This window comes from Marmota marmota, unplaced genomic scaffold (assembly GCF_001458135.2).
Source record: "Marmota marmota marmota unplaced genomic scaffold, marMar, whole genome shotgun sequence".
In the NCBI taxonomy this organism is placed as follows: domain Eukaryota; kingdom Metazoa; phylum Chordata; class Mammalia; order Rodentia; family Sciuridae; genus Marmota; species Marmota marmota.
In genome coordinates, this window is record NW_026000093.1 from 18,414,886 (window position 1) to 18,431,306 (window position 16,421).

The following is a 16,421-nucleotide window of genomic DNA, read 5'->3' on the forward strand; positions in this document are numbered from 1 at the left end:
TTCACGGTATACATCTGCAATTATTCTTCTTCTTCCTTCCTCCTCCTCCTCCTCCTCCTCCTCCTCCTCCTTCCTCCTCCTCCTCCTCTTTTTCTTCTTTAAGTTGTTGATAAACCTTCATTTTATTTATTTATATGCAGTGCTGGGAGTCGAACCCAGTGCCTCACACATGACAGGCAAGTACGCAACTGCTGAGCCCTAGCCCCAGTCCCTAACATGTTGTATTTATACCATCATTTTATATTGCCAAACGGAAGCATTATTGTTAGTAATAGTAATGATAATTGCTAATAAAAATCACTGACATAACCAGACAAATATTATGTGTCAGGTATTATATAAAACATCCTTATTTAGGGTTGGGGTTGTGGCTTAGTGGTAGAACGCTTGCCTAGCATGTGTGAGGCACTGGGTTTGATTTCTCAGCACCACATAAAAATAAATTAATAAATAAAGTAAAGCCTATCAACAATTTTAAAAATATTTTTTTAGAAAAATCCTTATTTAATCTTTAAAATGAAAGTCCTGGCTTCCAGTCCTTTTTAAAAACTAAATGAGGTCAAGTCTTGCCCATGGTTACAGTCTTCTAATGGCTTCCCTCTGTATCCAGGAAAACTTTAGCTGCTTCCCTTGGCCTCTGAGGCAGCACCACCTGGACATGCATCTGGCCTTTTTATTCTATCTGCCACATCACTTTCTTCCAACTACAGGTCACCTGCTTGGTTTGAACAGTCTTTGAAGACACTCCTATCTCAGGGCCTTTGCACATGCATCTTCCTTTGCCCGCAATATCTTTTTTTCATCCTTCAATTTGAATGTCTTCATGTCAGTAAAGCTTCCTTTAAAGTCTGTTCTTTCTTTCACAGCACTTGTCATTATGTAAAATTCGTTTTTGCTTGCTTTCTTTTCAGTTTTCTCCATGAGTCCTAACAGCATGGAGTCAGGGACACTTATTCAACATTGCTCCCCACTCTGTCCTCAATACTTGACACTCCAGGGACAAGCAACAACGTTTGTTAAGCTAATAAATAGGAACCCTCAGAGGTAGACACTCTTACTGTTCTCACCTTTTATCTGAAGACCCCGAGGCACAGGCATATTTTAAAACTTTTCAAAACCTGTACCACTGGACCTAGAACAGGCCCGTGATGATCTTAGATTGCTACTATTTTTATTTGTTTCTTTATTTTTTGGTACTAGAACCCACTTAACCACTGAGCCACATCCCAACCCTTTTAATTTTTTATTTTGAGACAGAGGTTTGCTAAGTTGCTGAGAGCCTCATTAAGTTGCTGAGGCTGGCTTTGAATTTGGTGTCCTCCTGCCTCAGCTTCCCGAGCTGCTGGGATTACAGGTGTGCATCACCATGCCCAGCTCAGATTGCTACTACTGATTGAAACCAGAAGCAAAAGAACAAACGCATGTGATCACAAGGAAATGTTAGAATCCAATTGGATTCTACAGGACTGGGTGGTAGGGTGCTTGCTTAGCATGTGCAAGGCCCTGGGTTTGATTACCACCACCACACGAAACAATTGTATTTTATAGACAATGTGCTTAACTTGTGAACAACCTCAATTTATACAAAGGCAATGTCTCCAAATACATCAGAGACAGACTGCACACCTATTCCAGCCACACAGGATAATATTGAAGCATTGGGGGACTTTGGAGGCTGTTTCCTACTAGTTCTGACTTTTAAAAAAGTTCCAAAGGTTTTGAGCATTTCAAGTGTTCTTTTCAAATAGTATGGGTGGGGAGCATTTTGTTCAGTCATTTTGTGCTTATCTAAAGAAGGGGGCAAACATGTTCTTATGGTACCAAATCAGGCCCCATGCTTAGCCACAAGCCCAGTAACCTCCTGGCTACTTTCTCAATCTTTGCATGACTTATTGGCAGCCCTCACCCAAGTTTAAATAAAAAAGGAGGGGATGTTTTCATGCTTACATCACCAGAGTGCCTTTAAAATCAGGGGTTCACTGTTTCCCCAGATCTTGTACCTTTTTTGTAACAAGGAAAAAAAATCATGGGCCGTGTCTTGGTGCAGTTGCATGATTTAGATAAACCTGTAGGTCCTTACAGAGGAAATGCAACGGGATTTCCAGTAAGGGAGTCTAGCCTGCAGAAGTAGCAGCTTCCAGACAACTGAAGTCTCTCCTTTCCTTCCGGCAGGAACCAGAGATGCTCTGTAGGAAAAGACAGGAATATGATTCACATAGAACAAAAATCAACAACCCCGGGGAGAGGGAGGGGTTTTCCTGAAATATGAGTGTCCCTGTTTTCACATGACACTATGTATGGTTTGTACTTCATGTACCACAGGAGGTTGAAAATTGTCATTTCCTGGCCCCTCCAGTGGTGGTTTTCCAGCGTGGAGAGCATTCTGACTAACCACTGTTATTTTTCTTTTTCTTTTTTTTTTACTTTGAGTTTTCATGCTTCTGAAAGAAGGCTGTCTTACATTTGCAGGGGGAAGGGATGAGAAGGTGGCCTGCAGAGAAACAACCTCCGTTGGTCTTATTATCAATCATCTTTGCCCATTGTGAATTTTAACTAGCAAAACCTATCCACACAGACCGGCATTGACATGCATTTTCAGCATGTTACTTAAAGCACAAAGCGAGACATCATCTACCTTTCGATCACATGGGGTTTTAAATACAAATATTCAGTCTACGCTGAGATTTTTAGAGCTTTGTAACACATGAACTCGACTGTCATGACAGGAGACATTACACATACTTCCAGTGTTTTTTTTTGTTTTTGTTTTGTTTTGTTTTAGGACATACTTGTGTTCCCACTGATTCGCTTGCTTTTTCGTATGCTGAAGTTGTGCATGGATGGGCACACATACACACGTGTGTGGGGAGGAGGGGCTTTCAAATCCTGAGACCTCAATGCAATGACTATTTGCTGTTACACATAAATGAGGTTGAAGCACAGCAGAAGGCAGACAAAGCAGGCCTTCAGGTCACTTTGGTTTCATAAATACATCCATCATTTCTTCTCTTTTGTGTGGTTGTTAAAATTGTCCATGCACGGAGGCACTGCTGGGGCCACTCAGACCTCCAGGAAAGGCTCCCTGTGACGTTGGGAAATCTTTAGGGCACCAGATGCAATGAAATGCCTGCAGAAATGGTAGACTCTGAGGAACGGCCAATGAATATATGGCTTAGAGAAATTAAAAAACCCCAGCCCTGCAGGGTGATGAGTGCATATTCTCAGAAAGGCAAAATTACGTCATTGAATGGGCTCTGGACTGATCACACTGGGTAAAATGAAAGACTCTTCCAGAACCAAAATGATTAACATGGAGACTTTTAAAAAGAGAATTAGAACTAAAGATTATCACTTTCCTCCCAGTATTGCTGGGGAAGAGGGAGAAGAGGATGACCTGACCCCTGAAGAAAATTATAATGTCCTATGGGATGTACCTCCCTATAACCAAGATGGCTGCAGGAGGCTTTTGTGGACAGCAGCCACCAGCATTATACATATCTATAACTGCTTGGTATATTTTGCACTAAGTATGAATGAACTGGGTTGATGGTTCTCATTTTCTTGTGGTTTTGGTTAAGCAAGAGGCCATCATAAGCCAAACACCTCCAGGCACCCTAACAAATCATTTCTTGTCCTGGGAAGTCTAGAACCAGACTAGGGACTTGCTTCCCCTGGGAGACCAGCCTGACCAGCCAAGCAGCCCCCCTCGATGAAATCTCCAGCTCTTGGAACTGAAACCACCAACCAACAAACACTAAAATGAAGCCCCCAGACATCCTGAGCCCATGACAGGGAAAGTGTTCATTTCTTCACCACACCCCATTACCAGAGTTGCAACACCATCTAATATTTTTTTTTTTATCTGATTCATTACTGGCAATCAAAAGGCACTTGTGTTTTTTTTTTTCCAACACAATCTGAAAACAGCCCTAAGTCAAGGTTTCTAAGGATTTTTCTTCCAGAATTAAATGTCTAAGGAAGAATCCTCCCACATGAACATAACTATTTCTAGTAGGGCAAGAAGACTGGTATATTTTCCAACAAAACATTATGCTTATCATTTTTTTTTCAAAGTGATTACACCATTTTATGTTCAGGATATGCTTATCATTTTAAAGGATGCTCAATTTGGAAAATATGGCCTCTTCAGAAGTGGAAGAATAAATAAATGAATGTATGAATACAGAACTACTCACTAAGAAAATGAGTGAGAATCAGTCCCACTGTTTTCTGAGAAACATCCTTGCTTATAGGTTTTCTCTCTCTCTCTCTCTCTCTCTCTCTCTCTCTCTCTCTCTCTCTCTCTTTTTTTTTTTTCCTGCTGCTTGGAAGGAAGGAAAGCTGTGCATGATGTGGTCATGTCTAACAGCCTGGAGACCATTAACACAGGTTTTCAGAGACCATTCTGGTCCTCTCTGGGCTAGCGCTTGCCTCTAAGCCTTCCTCATCAGCCTCTGAGTTACTCAGGTGATCCTTCAATTTACCTGAAGGCGTTAGACGAGTAAAGTAAAAATCTAGAAGAATTGAGCTCACAACGTGATAAGTAACAGAACTCTGCAAGCCTATTAGAGGGGAAAATTGGAAAGGTTGCAGCCAATTATTAATAAGACAGATGAACATGAGATGTCTAGAAAGTGCTTCGACTATGGAGGAAAGATTGCCAGTGTGAAAATGCTCAGAATAGAAGTGGCCACCTCACAGCCCTGGGGACAAATTCAGTTAGGAGTGGGTGTTTTGATACTCCACAAGGAGGTTTTCTTTCTTTTTTTTTTTAATAAGCTAACATAAAATTGAGATATTTTTTTTAATTTAGAAAAACCTTCATTTCTACCTTCTTTTCTCACATACAGGCAAATGAAATTCTTCATTTTTAGTTTGAGTTCATCAATCCAGGTCAGAAAGAAGTATGAAATGCTTTGCTCATCTGAACCACCAAAGTTTTGTTTTTAGGAAAATGAAACTACCACACTTCCATTGAAGAGGGCCTAGAGCCCAGGGCTCAGCTATTAAGGAGTCCACACCCCACTTTCAGGTTCCTGCAAGTGCAGGCTTAGCACTCAGGAGTGAGGGCCTCCTTAAATTTTGAGTTAGTCTCACCCTAGCTGGGCACACTAGTAATTACCTTGGGGAGGAAGGATGACAGAATGCTGCTATAAGGAAGGCTCCTTTATTAATTAAAATTAGTTAAAGAAGTGATTGGCTCTGGAACTAGAAGGGAAATCAGCAGAGTAGAGGAAGGGGATCAGGTTAGAGGGAAGAAGGGAGGAAAAGGGGAGGTACTGGGGAACGAGACTGACCCAATTATGTTATGTGCATGTACAAATATGTCACAATGATTCCCACTATTATGTGTAATTATAAGGTACCAATTAAGAAATTAATTTAAAAAGAAGTGACGGGCTCAATATATGCATGTGTGGAAATGTCTGTACAATTACTATGTGTTAAAAAAAAGGTTTAATAAAAATAAATAAAGTCTACTTTAAAATATCGTAAGAGAAAAAAAAAGTGATAGGCTTCCCATTTCTATTATATTTCAGAACTCAAATTACAAAGCTTCTAAATTTCAGTCCCCCTGTCTACATTGAAGTACTCTATGGCCCAATATAGGAATAGGCTCTTAGAATATAGAAGCTTCTCTCAGTACTTCCATCTCTGGTTAATAAGTTTGTTTCTTGCTACCATTGAAACTCATCTGCCACCATCTTGGATCCCTATATGTGTGAAATAGCTAATCAATGTCTTTTTTAACTCTTATTTTCCTTAAAACATCTGGTAGTCACATTTTAGCCTTTCTTAATCCCTTTCACCTTTTCATATTAAATACATCTTCCTTTAATCATTGAGATGAGCTTACATCTAGTCATCCACCCAACAGTGGTACCACCTAGAGTTGAAAGAAATGTATTGTTTCCACTTTCCAAATATCTCTTTATAGGCCCAGATCTTCACCACTTCAGCCTAGGATTTGACTTCCCTAACAAGACTCCTGAAGCGCAAGAAGTAAAATCAAGAATCAATAAATAGGATGGATTCAGGTTAAAGAGCTTCTTCTCAGCAAAGGAAGCAATTACTAATGTGAGGAGAGAGCCTATACATTGGGAGAAAATCTTTACCACATGTACCTCCAATAAAGCATAATCTCTAGGATATATAAAGAACTCAAAAAACTGAACACTAAACAAATAACCCAATCAATAAATGGGCTAAGAAACTGAACACATACTTCACAGAAGAAGAAATTCAATTGATCAACAAAAACATGAAAAAGTGTTTAAAGAAATGCAAATCAAAACTACTCTAAGATTTTATCTTACTCCTGTCATAATGGCAATCATCAAGAATACAGGCAACAATAAATGTTGGCAAGGACGTGGTGAAAATGGTACACTCATACATTGCTGATGGGACAGCAAATTGGTGCAATCATTATAGAAAGCAGTATGGAGATTCCTCAGAAAATTGGGAATGGAACCACCATTTGACCCAGCTGTCCAACTCCTTGATTTATACCCCAAAGACTTAAAATCAGCATACTATTGTGACACAGCCACATCAATGTTTATAGCAGCTCAATTCAATAGATGAGTGGATAAAGAAAATGTGGCATATATACTCAATGGAATATTACTCAACTTTAAAGAAGAGTAAAATTATGGCATTTGCCAGTAAATGGTTGGAGTTGGAGAATATCATGCTAAGAGAAATAAGCCAATCCCATAAAACCAGAGGCCGAATATTTTCTCTAATATGCAGATGCAGTCCCACCAGCAATGTATGAGTGTACCTTTTCCCCAACATCCTCGTCAACATTTATTGTATTCCTGATGATTGCCATTCTGAAAGGAGTGAGAATTAGAATTAGAATCAGATAAAAAAATATTAGATGGTGTTGCAACTCCGGTAATGGGGCATTGTGAAGAAATGAACACTTTCCCTGTTGTGGGCTCAGAATGTCTGGGGGCATCATTTGGGTGTTTGTTGGTTGGAGGTTTCAGTTCCAAGCACTTGGAGATGTCATCGAAGGGTTCTGCTTGGCTGGTCAGGCTGGTCACCCAGGGGAAGTGAGGGGGGCGCCTAGGGAGGAATAGCGTTACCTTAGATTAGGCAGAGGGAAGTGATGGGAGGGGAGGAGAGGGGATACAGGGATAGGAAAGATAGTAGAATGAAACTGACACTGTTACCATATGTATATATGTGACTACATGACCAATATGATTCTGCAACATGTACACTCAGAAAAATGATAAATTATATCTCATCTATATGATATATCATATCAAAGTGCATAAATGCATTCTACTGTCATGTATAACTAATTAAAACAAATTTTAAAAAATCAAAAAAGATCTCTTTCAGTAAATGTGACTTTAGATTTAAATGGTATACATCCTTTATGAAAAATATAACAGATCTTCTTTCCACCATTAAGCTCTGATTATTGTGCTTTGAGCCAAGTAGGAAAAGGCTGTACCTCCACATAGATCTCTTGACTTACTACACAGCTCATGGCTCTATCATCCTGCTTGATTTTCCCAGGCAAAGGGAGCGGACCTGAAGGAGACAATCTGTAGACATCTTGGTGGCTTTGGGATGGCTTCCCATGACCACCTTGTTTCATAGGAGACATGCTTTACTGGACACTGATGAGCCCAATTAGACATACTTCCAGGGAACAGGAATGGAAAGCATTTAAGGAAGGACAACAGCAGAGGAGCAAAGAATTCAACCACTAAGGTACATCCCTAGGGGTCCCCTGTACACCCCCCCCCCACACACACACACACACACAAAGTTGGCTCTCTTTTGGAAAGAGGTGGAAAGAAACCCAGAACCAATGGATAACATGGTTCCATTCCTGGTGACAGATTATTTCTGATCTGTCAACAATGTTTCTTGGCTCTGTTGATTGTTCCTCCCCCTTAATTCTGCCAGATGGCAGATGTGGCTCCAGTTGATTGGATATTTGCCTTGAATGACCGTCACTCCCTGTTGCAAATCTCTCTCTCTCATCCCCATACTGCCCACTCCACTCTATGTTCTCTACTTTTTCTAGATCCTCTCAGTCATGTCAAGTCTTTATCCTTTCTGGGGTTAGCATGGATCGTGGGTGCTAACTAAATTGAGTTTCCTTTTAACGTGACTCTTCAGCCGCTTGAGGACAAAACACTTTGACTTCTTGTTGTGATGTTGTGATGGTGGCTGGTTTTAGCTACTCTAGTTTCCCTGGGCAGGGATCCCACAAATGCTCCCTCCATAAGGTCAGCTGTGGCCATGGAGGAAATGGTACAGGTGTTGGTTTTATCACTGACAGTCACAATCTTTGTGTTGCTGAACTCTTACTCTTGGACATATTCAAAACACTGTTTTAGAATTACCACAAAGTTTACTTTCTAACAAGGCTTCCTTTAGCCTCTCCTAATGTGCTTGGGGAAAGACAATCCGAACGTGCATTACTTCTCAAATGGATATGCCTGGTGGTTGATATTTGGGTGTTACCCCCATGAACTTCACCCAGGGGTGCTCTACCACTGAGCTATATCTTCAGACCTTTCTTATTTTGAGACGGTTTCTTGCCGAGTTGCCCAGGCTGCAATTCTCCTGCCTCAGCCTCTTGAGATGCTGGGATTACAGGCATGTGCCTCCCTGGCCAGCCTAGAGACAACTATTATAATGATTCAAGGACTGAGTCAGATAAAGCTTGTTTCAAATCCTTATTCTTCTCAACAGGTAGTTGTATATCCTGGGGCATGTTATTTCACTCTCCTTGCCTCGACTTCCCTGAATTACCAATGATGGAGATAATAATTCTATATATCTCAGAGATTGGTCATGGGGATTATGAGACAATGGGTAAGAGAAAATGTGCAGTAAATATTAGTTGCTTCTGGGGTACTCTCTCCCATCCTTAATTATTTATGCAGTGCCTGTGATAACTTCTATGTGTATAGATTATTGATAAGCAACATTCTCCTCTGGGCATCCCAAGGCTGTATAGAATGCTTAGGATGTCACTTTGATCTTGTATGTGTTTACAGTCAGCAAAAATTAATTCACTACTAGATTTGTCAGTTACCATAGGCTTCAGGGTCCCACTTAGGAAAGACCTTGAGCAAAACAAAAAAGAGGCATTTGATGTCAATAAGGGAATTTTAATTTTCGCAGAAGCAGGCTCTGATTCAAATGAAGCAGCTTGAGATGTGAAACTTCTGGGAATGTCCTCAATAATCAGGTGGTGGTTTGTGTCTTTACAATCCAGGAAGTGGTTGTAAGAAACAAGCCTTTTCAAGGACCCCAAATCTACACCAGAAAGAAAACATTAGAAATATCTCTGCAACAGGCTGCATCACACACAACTTGTTGAGAAGCGGCTACTAGCATTTGCCATTTTATATTTCTATTAAAGGATGGGTTTTTCTCCAAGCAGACACCATCGGGAAACTGATTCTTCTTTTAGAAGAATAAAGAGACATCCTTTGATGAAAAGAATATCACATATATTTTCTGTTGAATATGTTTACTGCAGAGTAGCTAGTTAACTGTGGTTAGTCTCCACATGGTTCACAAAAGGAGATTTAAGTTACAAAATCATCTACTCATCTTTTAGAAAGTAAACCATTTCAGAAAGTAGGCTCTGGTAATATTCACTGCAATTTTAAACATTTCCATTTTATCACAGTCATAATTAATTTCATGGCTCAGGTACATGAAAAGATTTAAAGTGATGTTTATAAAACGAATTAGCCTGTCCTTCATCTTATTTAGAGTCCTCCATTGTGAATATACTCAGAGTAATGGAGACACAATTTATGAGAAAGCTCTCCGGTGTCATTGATTCTGGATCCTCTAAGAGGATTTATTATTTCAGCTCTGTTCCTACCTTGGGGCCAGAAGACAGATCATGTGGCCCAAAGACAGCAGCTTTGCCATTTGTTTTTATTTTAAAAAAACTGTTGAGAGCTGGGTTTGATGGTACAAACCTGTAATCCCACCTATTCAGGAGGCTGAGGCAGGAGGATTGCAAGTTCAAGGCCAGCCTGGGCATCTTAGCAGAACAATAAAAAGGGATGAGGATGCAGCTGGAAGGTAGAGCACCCCTGGATTCTATCCCTAGTACCCCCCCACACCTCCTGCTTAATGGTGGGGCCAAGGGGTGTAGCTTTGTGGTAGAGCACAAGCATAGGATGCATAAGTCCTAGGTTCAATCTCCATCACAAAGAGAGAGAGAGAGGAATTGTTCTTCCAACATGCATCTGGGGTATTTTGATGAGGCTCCATACTGAGAGGTAGGAAGGAGCAAAGTAGGGTGTATCCATAGATCATTGGTATTGTTTTGAAATTTATTTTTCTAAGTTTCTTCTCAGCAAAAGAAACAATCAGTGAGGTGAAGAGAGAGCCTATAGAATGGGAGCAAATTTTTACCACATGCACATCAGATAGAGCACTCATCGCTAGGTTATATAAAGAACTCAAAAAGACCAAAAAAAAAAAAAAAAAAACAAATAACCCAACAAATAAATGGGCCAAGGAACTAAACAGACACTTCTCAGAAGATGATATACAATCAACCAATAAATACATGAAAAAATGTTCAACATCTCTAGCTATTAGAGAAATGCAAATCAAAACTACTCTAAGATTTCATCTCACTCCAGTCAGAATGGCAGCTATTAAGAATACAGACAACAATAAGTGTTGGCAAGGATGTGGGGGAAAAGGCACACTCATACATTGCTGCAAATTGGTGTAACCAATCTGGAAAACAGTGTGGAGATTCCTTGGAAAACTTGGAATGGAGCCACCATTTGACCAGGTATCCAACTCCTTGGTCTACACCCAGAGGACTTTAAAACAGCATACTACAGTGATACTAGCCACATCAATGCTTATAGCAGCACAATTCACATTAGCTAAACTGTGGAACCAACTTAGATGTCCTTCAATAGACGAATGGGTAAAGAAAATGTGGTATATATACACAATGGAATATTACTCAGCATTAAAAGAGAATAAAATCATGGTATTTTCATGTAAATGGATAGAGTTGGAGAATATTATGCTAAGTGAAGTAAGCCAATCCCCAAAAACCAAATGCTGAATGTGTCCTCTGATATGCGGATGGTGATCCATGATGGGGATGTGAAGAGGAGCATGAGGGGAAGGGAGGAACTTTAGATAGGGCACAGGGGAGTGAGGTGGGGGGGAGGGGGCATAGGAGTAGGAAAGATGGTGGGTGGAATGAGATGGACATCATTACCCTAAATATATGTATGAAGACATAAATGGTGTGACTCTAATTTATGTACAACCAGAGACATAAAAGATTGTGCTCTATATGTGTACTATAAATTGAATCACATTCTGTCATGTATAACAAATTAGAATAAATAAATAAATTTTAAAAAAATTTATTTTTCTACAATCCAGTACTTAAGTCTCTCTTTAACCATGAATTTAATTTATGATTTATTTATTTTTGGCACCAGCACTTTAACTCAGGGGTAATTTACCACTGAGCCATATCCCAAGCCCTTATTTATTTATTTATTTATTTATTTATTTATTTATTTATTTATTTGAGACAGGATTTCACTAAGTTGTCCAGGGTCTCACTACACTGCTGAGGCTGGGTTTGAGCTTGCAATCCTTCTGCTTTAGCTTCCCAAACCATTGGGAGTGTGCCACTGCACCTGACTTGCAGAAATTTCTATGGGATGGTGCTGTCATTGGAAGGAAAATGTGATGCCCAAACCTGGTTTCTTTTCCAGGAGTTGTTCCTAATCCCAGGACCATAAAACATGATCTCCAAAGCCAGTTCCAAAAGCAATCATTTGGGGGAAGAATTTAAAGCATCCTGAAGACCTGCTTAAAAATCTTTTCCCCTCTGAATGCTGCCTGCTTCTCCCTCCCTCCTCCCTCTGGTAATGTCCTTCCCCTTGCCACTGTATCTGGCATCCTGAATGTAAGTATCCCAGCAAGAGGCAATGGCTACAGAAGAGAGAAAACAGTGCTTCCCTTACATTGAAAGGTGCCATCAGTTGGAGGGCACAACATTGTTTCCTGGTTTTAGTTTTTCACTTGGATATAATTTTGGATATAGAGATAAGAGATTAGAATAATCCAAAGCTTTCCCATATGCCTCATACAGCATCAGTTCATTAATTCCTTCCATGACCACAATATATGTATAAAATTGAGAAATTCCCTTAGAATGATTCTAATAGTCAAAATGTAGACTTTCATTTGGATTTCACTGTTTTGTTTTTTGTTTGTTTGTTGCTAACTAATGTCCTTTTTCTGTTCTGGGCTCTACTCCAGGACCCTACATTGCACTGAGCTGTCTTGGCTGCATGGCTTCCTCTGATCTGTGACTGTTCTTCATTCTTTCCTTGTCTTTCATGACATCAGCACTTTTGAAGAGTACTGGTGAGGCATTATGTAGAATGTCCCTTCATTTGGCTTTGTGACTAGTCAGAGGTTATGCATGATCAGGAAGGACACTAGAGGCATTGTGACCTTCTCAGTGCTTTATACTACATGATAGGATGTATCATGCTGTCAAAGAGGATTATAGAGCCAGGTGCCATGGCACACACCTGTAATCCCAGCTATTGGGGAGGTTGGGGCAGGAGGACTAAAGTTTGAGGCCAGCCTCAGCAACTGGGAGAGACCCTAAGAAACTTAAGAGACCCTAAGAAACTTAGCAAGACGGTCTCAAAATAAAAAATGGGAATGTAGCTCAAAAAGAGTTCTGATTGGTGAGGCTGGTGAGGTTAACCTTGGTCCCTTGCTTAAGGTGGCTTCTGCCAGTTTTCCTTAAAGTAACATTATTGTTTTATTTCTAAAAGTTATATTTTAAAATAAGGAATGTCACGGTTTGGCTGTGAGGTGTCCCCCAAAAGCTCACATGAGAGACAATGCAAGACCGTTCAGAGGAAAAATTATTGGGTTGTGAGAATCTTAACCCAATCAGTGAATTAATCCCCTGATGGGGATTAACTGAGTGGTAACTGAAGTGGGAGGGTGTGGCTGGAGGAGGTGGGAATTGGGGCGTGGCTTTGGGTATATATTTGTATCTGGAGAGTGGAGTCTCTCTGCTTCTTGATCACCATGATGGGAGCTGCTTCTCTCTGCCACACACTCCGCCATGATGTTCAGCCTCATCTTGAGCCCCAAGAAATGGAGCCAGCCTTCTATGGACTAAGACCTCTGAAACTGTGAGCCCTCAGATAAACTCTTCCTCCTCTATAATTGTGCTGGCCGGGTTCTTTAGTCACAGCAGTGAAAAACTGACTGAAACAGTGAAGAAGGACATGAGCTCTTCTGAGGCTATGCAAATATCCTGTTGTTCCTCAAACTTTCTCTTACTAATTTTATCATTCCTACATGCTAAGATTGCCAGCAGCAATTAGTACTGTGTTGTTTGTAAATATTGGTTTAACAACAGCTATGGGGCATTAGGGGGAAACCATATTAAATATATTAATTCTAAAGTCCATCCTGATTTCAGAAATATTAAAATATGAACAAAGGAGACATTTTTGAATGGGAGAAATACAGCCAGTCAGCTAATGCTGAAGTCTCTGAGGCTTTCAGAAGTTGGATGAGTCTCCCCTCCTGTCCAGGATGCCGAGTCTGTTCTTCTTCTGATTTAACCCTCTATGGGAGCAACTCAGCATAGTGGGTAAGATAAGGTTACCGTTCTCCATGTGTGTGCATTTGAATACCAATCTCAAGAACTGGATTCACTATCAAGGTACAAATGGGTTCTAGAGAACTCATGTCATGGGGGCTGGGGATATAGCTCAGTCAGTAGAGTGCTTGCCTGGCATGCACAAGGCCCTGGGTTCAATTCCCAGCACCACCAAAAAAAAAAAAAAAAGAAAGAAAGAAAGAAAGAAAGAAAGAGAATTCATGTCATTTTTGGATCTTGGAGATTTTTGATGCACATTAATCAATTTTGAATTCCCTTAGGCAAACAACAGTAAAGACACATGTTCAACTTTCTTTAACTTGGAGTCCAAACCCAATTCATGGCAGGACCCATTTTTTTTCATGTGTAAATATTGTAAATATTTTCACCTCTAAATATTGTCTAGCGGGGACCGTGTGCCAGGAACTCATTGTGGCGATCCTAGACAGATCTAGAGTCAGACACGTTTCCCACTTATAGGCAGTTTCACTTTCTTTGGTTTCAGCTACCTGTGGTCAACCATGATCTGAAAATATTAAATGGAAAATTCCAGAAATAAACAACTCCTCACTTTAAAATTGTATCCTGTTCTGAGAAGGGTGATGAAATCTTGCTCCATTTGGCCCAGAGTGTGAGTCATCCTTTGTCCAGCATATCTACACTGTATATGCTACCTACCTTTAGTCACTGAGCCTTCCTGGTTCTCAGATCAGCAGTCAAGTATTGCCTTGCTTGTGCAGAACCTTTATTTTACTTAATAATGAGATCAAACAACAGAAAAAAAAAAAGAAACCATGAAGTGCTTCCTTTAAGTGAAAAGATGAAAGGTTTTGACTGTCTAAGGGAAGAAAAACAATCATAGGCTGAGGTTGCTAAGATCTATGTTAGGAACGAATCTTCTATCTGAAACTGTAAAGAAGGAAAAATAAATTCATTCTAGTTTTGCTGTCAATACCTCAAACTGCAAAAGTTGTGTGGTAAGTACTCAATGAAGATGGAAAGGACATTGAATTGTAGGGTCTAGTGCAAGCTTCAATTTCAGGCATCCAAGAGCTCTTGGAATTTACCTCCTGCAATAAGGGGAGACTACTACATCCTGATTTGGAGTTTTGCTCAGCTGTTATTTATGCCGTAATGTTCTCCCCTTCTTCACTCCCCTTTTACCCCTGGAAGACTCCTGGAAGTCTGGGTACTGCTGCTAGAGTTCCACTGAATGATCAAAATGGGAGTCCACGTGCCCTCAATGGTCTAACACAGTGGGCAACTTTGGCCCTCACCCTGCTTGACTTTTTTGGGCACAATACCTTCTCATTATTCCTTACTGATGCTCTCTTTTATTTCTAAAATCCTTCTCTCTCCCAATTTTTCTCTTATTCCCCATACCCTTCTCCAGTCCTTTCCCATTTAAAAACTAAGCACTGAAGATCCTGGGAATCAATCTGTTCTTATCAAATCTTCCTCTGCTTTCCCTAGCCAACCACATTGGCTCTCAGATCAGCTATAAAAACCTATGTGCCTATAAAACCCAAATCTGTATTTCCAGGGTGAATCTCTCGTCTGTTTCTAGGCCCAACCTTCCAGCCCAAATGCCTTCCAAATGCCCTAAGCTCAGAAATTCCCAAACCCAACAGGTTTTCTCATTTATCCCATCTCTTACTCCTGTATCAGTCAAAAGCTAAATAGCCAGCTTGGAAATTCAAACCAGAAACACTAGGGTTATTTTAAATTCTTCTCCTTCTTTTATATCCCATATCTATTTTATGACCAATCCTAATCAGTTGTGCCTCTAAAGGACTCTCATTCAAACTCAATCCATTATTACAGCCATTTCTTACTTCTGACCCGATTCCCAGTTAGAATCATCTTCTAAAATTCTCTTTCTGAAGCTTAAAAGTCTTTACCAGTTCTCTTTAGAGGATAAACATCTAATTTAGCTTTCAAGACCTCTAAATCTATGCCCAACCTTCTCTTTTTAGATTGATCTATCCTACTAACTTTGAATATTTAAAGTTTCTTGAATATTCCATCAAGTTTAATAAATTTTACACTCTGGAAGGATCTCTCTACCTGCCCCATCCCATACCCAACTCTCCCTTCTCTTCAATCAGTCATTACTTAGTCCTCTGGTCCTGAAGCAAATATCATTCCTTCTTTAAGTTTTCCACAGTATCCCAGTCAGAATTAATGATTCCCTCCTCTGTGCTAACATAGGCTTTATAAACATTGCTACTAAGCATATATTGCATTATTTCATAATTACTTAAATTTCTCGCACGAGACTCTAAACTCCATAATTTTAGGGACTTTATGTTATTCATTTATGTGTCTCCAAGGCACACAATAGGTACTCAGTGAGAATTTCTTGAACTCAGCTGTTGAGGCACCATGTGAACATGTTGGAGTAGATATTTACAAAACTTTTGGACTATTCGTGCTGTGGTTTGAGATAGGGTTCATCTTTTAAGGAATCATGTGTTGGAAGTCTAGTCCCCAATGCAGTGATGTTAAAGAGGTGGTGGGACCACTAAGAGGAAGGGCCTGGTAGGGAGTACTTGGGTCAACAAGGCCATGAAATGAATTGATGTCGTTTTTGTGGGACGACCCTTCTCGAGAGAGGGTTATTATTAAAAATGAGCCTAACAGCTCCTCATGTTTGGCTTCCGACATGTCTTGCCATGTCATCTCTTCCTCTTTCAAGCACTCCTGCTGGAAAGCCATCCTCCATGTT